Genomic DNA, 9,702 nt, shown 5'->3' on the forward strand with positions numbered 1-9,702 from the left:
TTTAAGTACTTGGTATCTGGACTTCATTTTTGGAGCAAGTTTACACTCTGTATCTGCATGATAGCTCTAACTAAGGGGGGTATGGTATAGTAAACTGTCAGCCGTACCAAGGTATTATAACATGAATAAGTCTTAAAATACACCTATGTTGACTAAATCTACCTCAAGGAAAAAGGCGCAAGTTACCACACCACTCCCAAGTCTTACCGCAATAGACAGAATGCTCCAAAAGACCATAGGAGTTGTGGTCAACGCGATAGAGAGCACGGAGAGGCGCCTTTCCTTACCCCCAAGTATGTGCTTAATCAACCAGTCAACCCAGGGCATTAATATGCATGCTAACACCTCCACTACTACTGCGTACTCACAGGACTCTATCCACATGCAATCATTTGCAGGTTTCCCAGGAATAGATAGTAATCAGATAATCTCACTAGATCAAACTTTACCACCTGACTTTGACAACAGGGAAAGTAGGTTGTCACTGACCCCTAGTATGCAGATAAATGTAGAACCACCCAAACTCATCAATGTGCTAGATGGAGCAGAAGGGATGGATGTCTGCATCACTAACGAAGTTAGTATACTATCTGATAAAGAGAGCCCCTCAAATAAGTGCATGAGAGGGAAAGGGCATACAGTCAAATTGTCATCTAGAAGAAATGTGAGGGTTGTTAACAAACCCAGGGCAAAATCGAAGGATGTAAGGCATAAATCCAGACCCGGGCAGAGGAGATACTCGAGCCATACACAGAGGATCACTCATAGGGCAGCACAACCTATCATACCAGTAGTCTAAACTCAGACAATAGCCACTCAGGGAGTCACAGGACATGACACTATTGAACTAACTAAACAGGCGTGTGATAACACCACCTGTGTGGAGACCCTCATGCTAAAAATTGAACACCTAATGAGGTCTCTCATGCTCCCCATTCATGAAAGGGTGAAAGCGATAGGGGAGAAATTGGAGAAAATAGAAGAAGTGCAACAGCAAAATAATGAAATTCGGAAAAAATGTATTAAATCCCACGACCCACAGACTCAACATAAATTTAATGATAAACCAGCGAATTCGTTAAACAACAAAAATATCCAAGAAGCTGTAACAGTCACATGGAAGTCGGCCAAACAGCTACAGCTACCGACACCTCCAGATAAAATGCATAAGGAGCCATCTAAGGAGTCTCAAAAGAAGCCAGGCGGGAGTATGGAGGTGACGCCCCCTCTTATTGTACAGCCTATAGATGTAGTATCGGAAAATGTAAATGGGAGGGACGGGAGTGAGTGGGCGGCAGAGGGCCTGAACAATATTGATAGCAATAGCCAGCCAGAGCAACCTAAAAGATCAAGGCCTGTTAATAAGAAAGTAAGTATCGACTTGCCACCTAAGTTCCACCCTTTCACCGTGGTCATGATAGGTGTACCAACATTAGGAGTGGGTAAGACAGAAAACCATGGTGAATTAAAAAATAAGGTTAGCCATTGGCTAACCAGATATAGGCCTATTCCCTCATACCTAAACGGCCAAATACTTCATGTCAGAAGGGTAAATTGGGTGGGACAGAGGAAAAAAGGTCCTAGAAGGCGACTGCATCATTATAAATTTTAAAGACAGGCGCATGGTAAATGTTATTAGCGGTTGGAGGGAAGGTGACTTAGAAAGCAGAATCCAAACGGTTGAACTCAGTTACTTCTATCCACCACCCCACATGGCCCAAAGAAATATGTTTTCAAATTACACAAAGGGAAGTAGGTTCTACGATCATTATGATAACCAATACATGACCCACGGTAACACGCACCCAAATTATATCCATGAAAATAGGTACTATGATCATTATGATAACCAATATAGGGTTCCTATTTTTAATCGATTTGATGCCTTCCACTCTCAGGGAGGGCTTGAGGGAGTAGATTGACTTTGTGTAAAGACTCCGCTCTCAGCAAGATATAACTCTCCTGAATCACGAAGTGGGATTGCTAACAGGGAACAGGTGCAGGCAGCTCTGGACCCCTTAACTGCAGCATGGGATAAATCAAATTTGTTAGCAGTTGATATAGTTAGGGTAACAGATGTGGCCGAGCCTCATTCAGGGCAACTGGTGGCAGATAACGAACCACTGAATCAGTACGGAAACCACCCTCCTCGCCGCAACAGACGACATCCGCACCTTACTGGACAAAGGAGAAACAGTAGCCCTCATCCTCCTCGACCTATCAGCGGCGTTCGACACAGTCTCCCACCGCACCCTAATACGCAGACTCTACGATGCAGGAATCCAGGACAAGGCCCTCGACTGGATCTGCTCCTTCCTCTCCAGCAGGACGCAGCGGGTCAGACTCCCCCCTTTCCTCTCCGACCCCACACCTATCACCTGCGGAGTCCCCCAGGGCTCCTCCCTCAGCCCGACGCTCTTCAACGTCTACATGGCTCCACTTGCCCCCATCGTCAGAACCTACGGACTCAACATCGTGTCATATGCAGACGACACCCAGCTCATCCTCTCCCTATCCAACGAGCCCAACACCGCCAGACGCAACTTTCGAGAAGGCATGGAAGCCGTCGCCAAATGGATGAAAAACAGCTGCCTACAACTAAACACCAACAAAACAGAAGTACTCATCATGGGCCCAAACCCCGACGCCTGGAGTGACACCTGGTGGCCCACCGCCCTCGGAAACCCGCCAACCCCCACAGACCACGCACGCAACCTGGGAATCATCCTGGACTCCGAGCTCAAAATGGACCGCCAGATCAACTCTGTCTCATCTTCCTGCTTCCACACCCTCCGCCTCCTTCGTAAGACCTTCAAATGGATCCCCCTCGAACACCGAAAGACAGTCACTCACGCCCTGGTCACCAGCAGACTCGACTACGGCAACGCACTCTACACCGGAATAAACAAAAACCTCATCCGCAAGCTACAGAACATCCAGAACGCCGCCGCAAGACTGGTCCTCAACCTGCCAAAACACTGCCACATCTCCCAGCACCTGCGCACACTCCACTGGCTCCCCGTCGAGGCGAGAATCACCTTTAAGATGCTCACCCACGCACACAAGGCCCTCCACGGCACCGGACCAGCATACCTGAACAGCCGACTCAAATTCCACGCACCCCAAAGGACCCTACGATCAGCCCAGCTTTCCTACGCTGTGGTCCCCCGCACCAGAAAGACCAGATCGGGAGGCCGCTCCTTCTCCTTCCTCGCGGCCAAAGCATGGAACGCCCTTCCGCTCCACCTCAGACAGACAACATCGCTCCCCATCTTCGCAAGAAACCTCAAAACCTGGCTCTTCGACAGACCCCCTCCTTGATGGAATGAAACCTGCACCCCCCAACCCCCCCCACCCCTAGCGGCTTGAGACCCTTACGGGTGAGTAGTCGCGCTTTAACAAACTCCTGATTGATTGATTGAATCATAAAGGTCTAGATAAAGTCCACCCCGTAGAAACCTGTGAACCTACTCAAGTGCTAATAACTGTTCAGAGAGATGACACTAAATTAAATATAGTCGAAGGGGACAGTATTGAAGCCAGTCCTGTGGCTCCCCCAGGTAAAGACATAGAAGTACGAGTGTCGACTCCTATTGAATTGATGACCCCTAGATTCAATGTAATCTCTTGGAATATCGCTGGGCTAGCAGGCAAAACTAGTGACCCGACCTGGTTAGCCTTTATAAGATCCTTTCCAGTGATTTGCCTTCAAGAGACATGGCTGGTAGGGAACATTGTATTTATAGAAGGGTATAAAAGTTTCTTTGTAACGGCCGAGCCGTCATGTAGCAATAGAGCCAAAGGGAGATTGGCTGTGTACATCACTTTAGCACTAACATGCACAGTCAAAAGGTATTCCTTTTGCAACACTGACATTCAAGTGCTATTGGTCAAGAAAGGGAAAGAATCATTAACCCTGATTACCTTCTATAATGCTGTAAACCATAACGGTGAGTGTAGGCTTGTGGACTTAGGTAATTTTTTCAGTAATAATTTGGAGAGCCTCCCACATCACATTTTTATTGCAGGGGACCTTAATGTACATCCCTGTGGGGACCCAGGGAATACTGTAACGGGATTACTGGGTTGCCACAGACAGAGAGGTTTCCATTTTGTTCATACTCGCCGGGGCAACTTGCTGAATGATCTTTTGAATGAATTTAACCTAATCTCGGCCATGTCTGTGGTGGCTGATCACACCATTCATGATGTACCAATATATAAAGGCAACACGGGGGGCTCCTACATTGACCATATACTTCTCTCTGGTGCCCTTGGTACTTCTATATTGGATTTTAAAATACATGAGAACCAACTCAGTGATCACAATCCAGTCTGTATTCAACTGGGTGGTTTGATACTAGAACTTCGTAAGAAGAGGTTAGATGGTGGGGTCCTAAAGTGCATTGATGGTAAACGACGCTTAAAGTGGGCAATGGTAAACTCGAGCCACTTGTATGAATCAATTAATAACACGTGTGGCACCGAGCTGTCTCTCTGTGTGTCCTTGGCACCTGCACCCCAGGAGATCCTGTCAGCTTTTGATGGTATTGTATCAAAAGTTGGAGCAATGCTGACTGTATCTACTACGGGGCAGGCTCGTAGTGGCCCAAAGTGGTTTGGTCACTCTTGCTCTAAAGCAAGTCGTGATTTGAAGGCGGCACTAAAGGACAGACCCAGAGACCTGGCACAAATTAGGGCATCACGTCTCTACTATAAAAAGGCTCTAGCTAAACGTAAAACAGAAGTGAAGGCCTCTATTTGGGAAAACCTGTTAGATCTCAAAATCCTTGGAAATAGTGCAAAGTTTTGGGAAATTATAAATAAAACGCTTTTTGAACTATCAGGCAATTCCGATCTGGGCACTAACATACCAGAGGAAGAGTGGGTCTCTTATTTTAGCTCTATTTTTAATAGCAAAATGCCACAAGCAGAATTTAAAAAGGTGTTTTAGAAGATAACCCTCTGTGCTTTTCCATTTGCGAGGTTGAAAAGGGAATCAAGGGTTTATCAAGTAACAAAGCTCCAGGGCCCGATGGTCTGCCCCCGGACCTTTTTAAATCACATGTATCACTATGGGCACCTGTTCTTACTGCTGTGTTTAACGCAGCCGTTGTAAATGGATGCCCTAGGTCGTGGGGGGGTCTCTACGATAGTCCCAGTGTTTAAGAAAGGGGACCGCAACAGCACGTCCTGCTACAGACCAATATCATTAATTGACTCCGTGGTCAAAGTACCGGGGGGTTAATTTTGATCAGATTAACAGCCTGGGAGGAAGAGCACATTATAATCTCCTTGATCCAATATGGTTTTAGGCCAGGCCACTCCACGATTTCACAGTGTCTCAACTTGTATATGGTCCTGGGAAATTACACATTGGCACGTCAGGGTACAATTCATAAGGCTTTTATGGACCTCTCATCAGCCTTCGACTGTGTTAATCGGGCTAAGCTTTGGGAGGCCATGGGCCACATGGGCGTGGAGCAAAATCTTGTTAATCTGCTGGCGGACCTACACCAGGACACGAGGGCTAATGTACGTTACTCCCAGGAGCTAAAGGTAACAAGGGATTTTGGAGTGCACCAAGGAGTCCGACAGGGCTCTATTTTGGCCCTGTTTCTTTTTAATTTATATATTAATAATTTGGAGGAGAACCTTTTAAACACTGGTGCAGATTACCCCTATGTTGGGCGCAAAGGGCTACCCATTTTACTTTATGCGGATGACGCCGTTCTGGTGGCAAGGACCGCAAAAGGGCTTCAATTGCTACTTGACTCCTTTTGCAGTTTTATGAAATCCCGAGATCTTGCCATTAACAACACAAAATCTTTTGTAATGAACGTAGGGAAGGGCTATAAGAAGATGTTCTTATTTCATGTTAATGGGGAGAAGATCCCTACTACAAAAACCTTTTCGTACCTGGGTGTCCTGTTTGATAATCAGTTGAAATGGGACCCCACAGTCCAGAGGAAAAGGGGGGAGATAACTCGGGCTAACACGGCCATTTTTAACTTTGCTAGGAAAATGGTCAACTGCCCAATTGCTTCACTGTTAAAAATTTACCAGGCCAAGAGTGTGGCGTTAGGCTGCTATGGAAGCGAGTTATGGGGGCATACGGTAGCCAATGACCTGGTGGTAGCAGAAAATAATTTCCTGAAACAGCTGCTGGGGGTCCCAAGGGGAACGGCTAGTTTTATAGTGCATGAAGAATTAGGCATTCCCTTTTTAAGTGATACCATAGCACTACGGCCATTAATGTGCTGGTTAAAATGTTGGCTAAACAAAGATCTGCCACCTAATCACCAACTTCTGAGAGAATCCCTATCATGGGACAACATGCATAAAATCCCGTGGCTAAAATACTTGAAAGACTGCTTCTCAGAATTGGGGCGACCGGAGCTCTTTATAAATCCAGATTCTATTAACAGAGCTGATGTTGCGAATGTGAGGAAAACCTTTTCCCTCTCTCGGTATCTGCATCGTGAAGAGGTGGAACTGAACAAAAGCAGTGTCCGGAAATATGTTGTTATAAAATCTACACCAAGTATGGAACCTTACTTGTCCTGGCCAATGTCGGGCTTTGATCGTTTTTTGTTAACTAGGTTCCGTTTGGATCTTTTCCACCTATTGCTTGCCGTCCCAAAGGGGAGCCACCGAGATCAGGTGCTACCGTCCTGCGGCTGCGACAACGTGTCTCCGCAGGATTTGGTGCACTTTTTATTTATTTGTCCTTATTATGATTTACCTCGGAGGTTTTATTTAAAGCTTCTTCTTAAAAACCTGAACTTTACCCAGGTTAGACCTGCACTTTGTTACTTACAGCTGCTAACCCACGATTGCACTTTATTTGATTTTTAAAACTAGCACTAAAATTTAGAAATAGCATGGAGGGATAACTGTTTTGCTTTTAACATTGTACTGTACATGATCAATTGTGATTGTTAACTCTGGAAGTGGTTTTTAGAACGATTCAATTTTAACTTTGTTTAATGAACTGTACTTTTATGGTTGTTTGTACGAATAACCGAATAAAGATTCTTGAACTTGAACTTGAACTTGACAACTTTAATTAAAACGTTTGTGGCTTCTCAATTATCAGTTTCAGGAAGAACTTTTGTAACTGTAGCAATTATTTTCCATGATGGTCCTTCTACAACATCAGGACATTGCACAGCTTATTTAAAATGTCCAAAAGGCTGGACTCATTGTAATGATTTTCAATTGACTTTTAAACAATGTTTGCCTTTTGACTTACCAAATTCTTACCTAGTGTTTTTACAACCCAAATTTTAGGGAAAATATTTGGCCTAGCAAGATTAGTGCTGTTAAAAAAGGTTAGTCTGCTGTTGAGAATTACTTTGTAAGGGAGGGTGATCAAGATTAAAAAAAAAATTGTACTTGTCATAGAGGCAGTGTAAGTGTATCACACAGTGAGTGATATGAGTATTACAGGAAATGTTGATCATGAGTGAGGCAAAGGTGTTTTAGATTTGTTATAGTTGTTGGAGATGTTGGTGACATTTTTTATTCCCTTGTAGAGGTTTCTTTTAATGGTATTCAGCTCCTTGGTAAGATAAAGTATGAGCAGAGTGTGATCGGCATACCAGATGATGTTGAGGTTCTGATAGTATGCTAGTTGTTTAAGGTTCTATGTTCATGATAAATAGCATCGGGTGGAGGTATAACCATTGTTAGATGGTTCAAAAGATGTTGGTGCTTTTGGTTCAGAAGGTTGGGAAACGGACGCTTAAGAGTACTATTAAGTAACTTCCAAACTAAGTATTACACACATACTATTTGGCCATGAGGAATGATATGTGAAACAAAAAAATGACTATTTCGGGTAAATGTTGTTAGCATATGTTTGTACATTACTTTATTTAGAGTGTATAAGAAAGATGATTGTTGGTGACATTCCTTACTTACATAAAAAATTGCTGTTCGAAGAAGACATTTAAGATATGTTTTTTTTCTAATTGTTACATTCTTAATGAAAATGTTGAATGGGTTTTTTAAACACAATCTTTTTGATTGTGTTTTTTTTGCCCGCTGTCATATGATGAGTAGTATTGAACTCACTGTTTTTAGTGAAATTCAATATATTCTGAGAACAGCAAAATAAAATATATAACATATTGTACAAATTATTTTGTAATTTGTATTGTGAAATATATATTATAACTCAATTGTTTCTTCTCTTCCACAGATATTATATTTATAAGGTAAGTACGACACACAAAAAATACTTTTTCATCACTTTCTTACTTCCCTTTCTCTCTATCCTTTCTTCACTCTCTCTCTTACTCCTTTACCTTTCCTCATCTTACTCCTCTTCCCTCATTCTCCTTACTCCCCTTCATTCATCTTTACACACCTTCTCTCACCATCAGTACTCTTCCTTCACCCTCACTCATCTTGTCCAACTCCCTCTTTCAGTCCTGTCAGTCCCTCACTTGTCTTTCCTATCTTCCTCCATCACTACCCTTGTCATGCTGTATCGCTCAGTCTCTTCTCACTCTCCCCTTACTCTCTTTCCTTCACATCATACCTCACTCTCTTTCACTCACTCCACTTCTCTCATTCCACCTCACTTTCTTTCTCTCACTCCATCAGTCAGTCCTCTTCCTTTACTCCTCTTTCCTCATTCACTTTTGCTAACTCCCATTCCTTTAGTCCCACACTCCCCTTCACTCCATTTCTCTGTTCCTCGCTCCCTCTATCTCACTCAGTCTAACCGCCTTACTCCCTCTCAGTCACTTGCTCTCCCTCTCTTTCTCTCTCACTCTCTCTCTCTTTCTCTCCCTCACACTTCCTGTCTTTCTCTTTCTGTTTCCTTCACTCCTACTTTATCCCTCAGTCCCCTTTCCTCTCTCTTAATATCCTTTCTTCTCTCTCATTCCCCTTTCGTCACCCTCATACCCATTCTCTCACTGTTACTGCCTTTCACTCATCCTTAGTACTTTTCCCTCACTCCCATTCGTTTACTCCCTCACTCACTTTTTTTTCATCCATGTTTCTCTCCCTGTCTCTCTCTGTCTCATTCACTAACTGCCTCACTCCTTCTCAGTTCCTTGCTCACCTTCGCTCTCATTCTGTCCCTCTCTCCCCCTTACCCTTAAACCCCTTTCCTCTCTCATTATATCACACTTTCTCTCTTCCTTACTTATTTTCCCTCTCTCTTAATTTTGTTCCTTCGTTCTCATTCATCTTCCCTCACCCTTATACTCCTTCCCTAACTGTCACTGCTGTTCACACACCGTCACTCCCTTTCCCCCTCTCCACTTCCTCCTAACTGTATTTTTCACTCTTTCACTTTCCCTTTCCCTTTTCCTCACCCCCCCTCGCTCTCTTTCTCACACTCTATTCCTTCTCTCACTTCCCTTTACTAACTCCCTCCATCCCCTCTCCTCACTTCTCTATCCCTCACTCCCCATCTCTCACTTTCCCTTACTCCCCTTTTGTCATCCTCATACCCCTTCCCTCACTTTCACTCCACGTCTTTTACCTTCACTCCCTTTACTCGGCTCTACTTCTCCCTTTCCATCTCTTACTTGCCTTCCTTGTCTCTGTTCCATGCTCCCCTTTTCTCACTCTTCCACCCTCACTTTCCTTTCCTTACTGCCCTTTCTTTACTCTTTCTCTCCACTTACCTCACTCCCCTACCCTTAGTCCCCTTGTTTCAGTCACTCTTTGACTCCCCTT

Source organism: Lissotriton helveticus, chromosome 8, assembly GCF_964261635.1.
Source record: "Lissotriton helveticus chromosome 8, aLisHel1.1, whole genome shotgun sequence".
Lineage (NCBI taxonomy): Eukaryota > Metazoa > Chordata > Amphibia > Caudata > Salamandridae > Lissotriton > Lissotriton helveticus.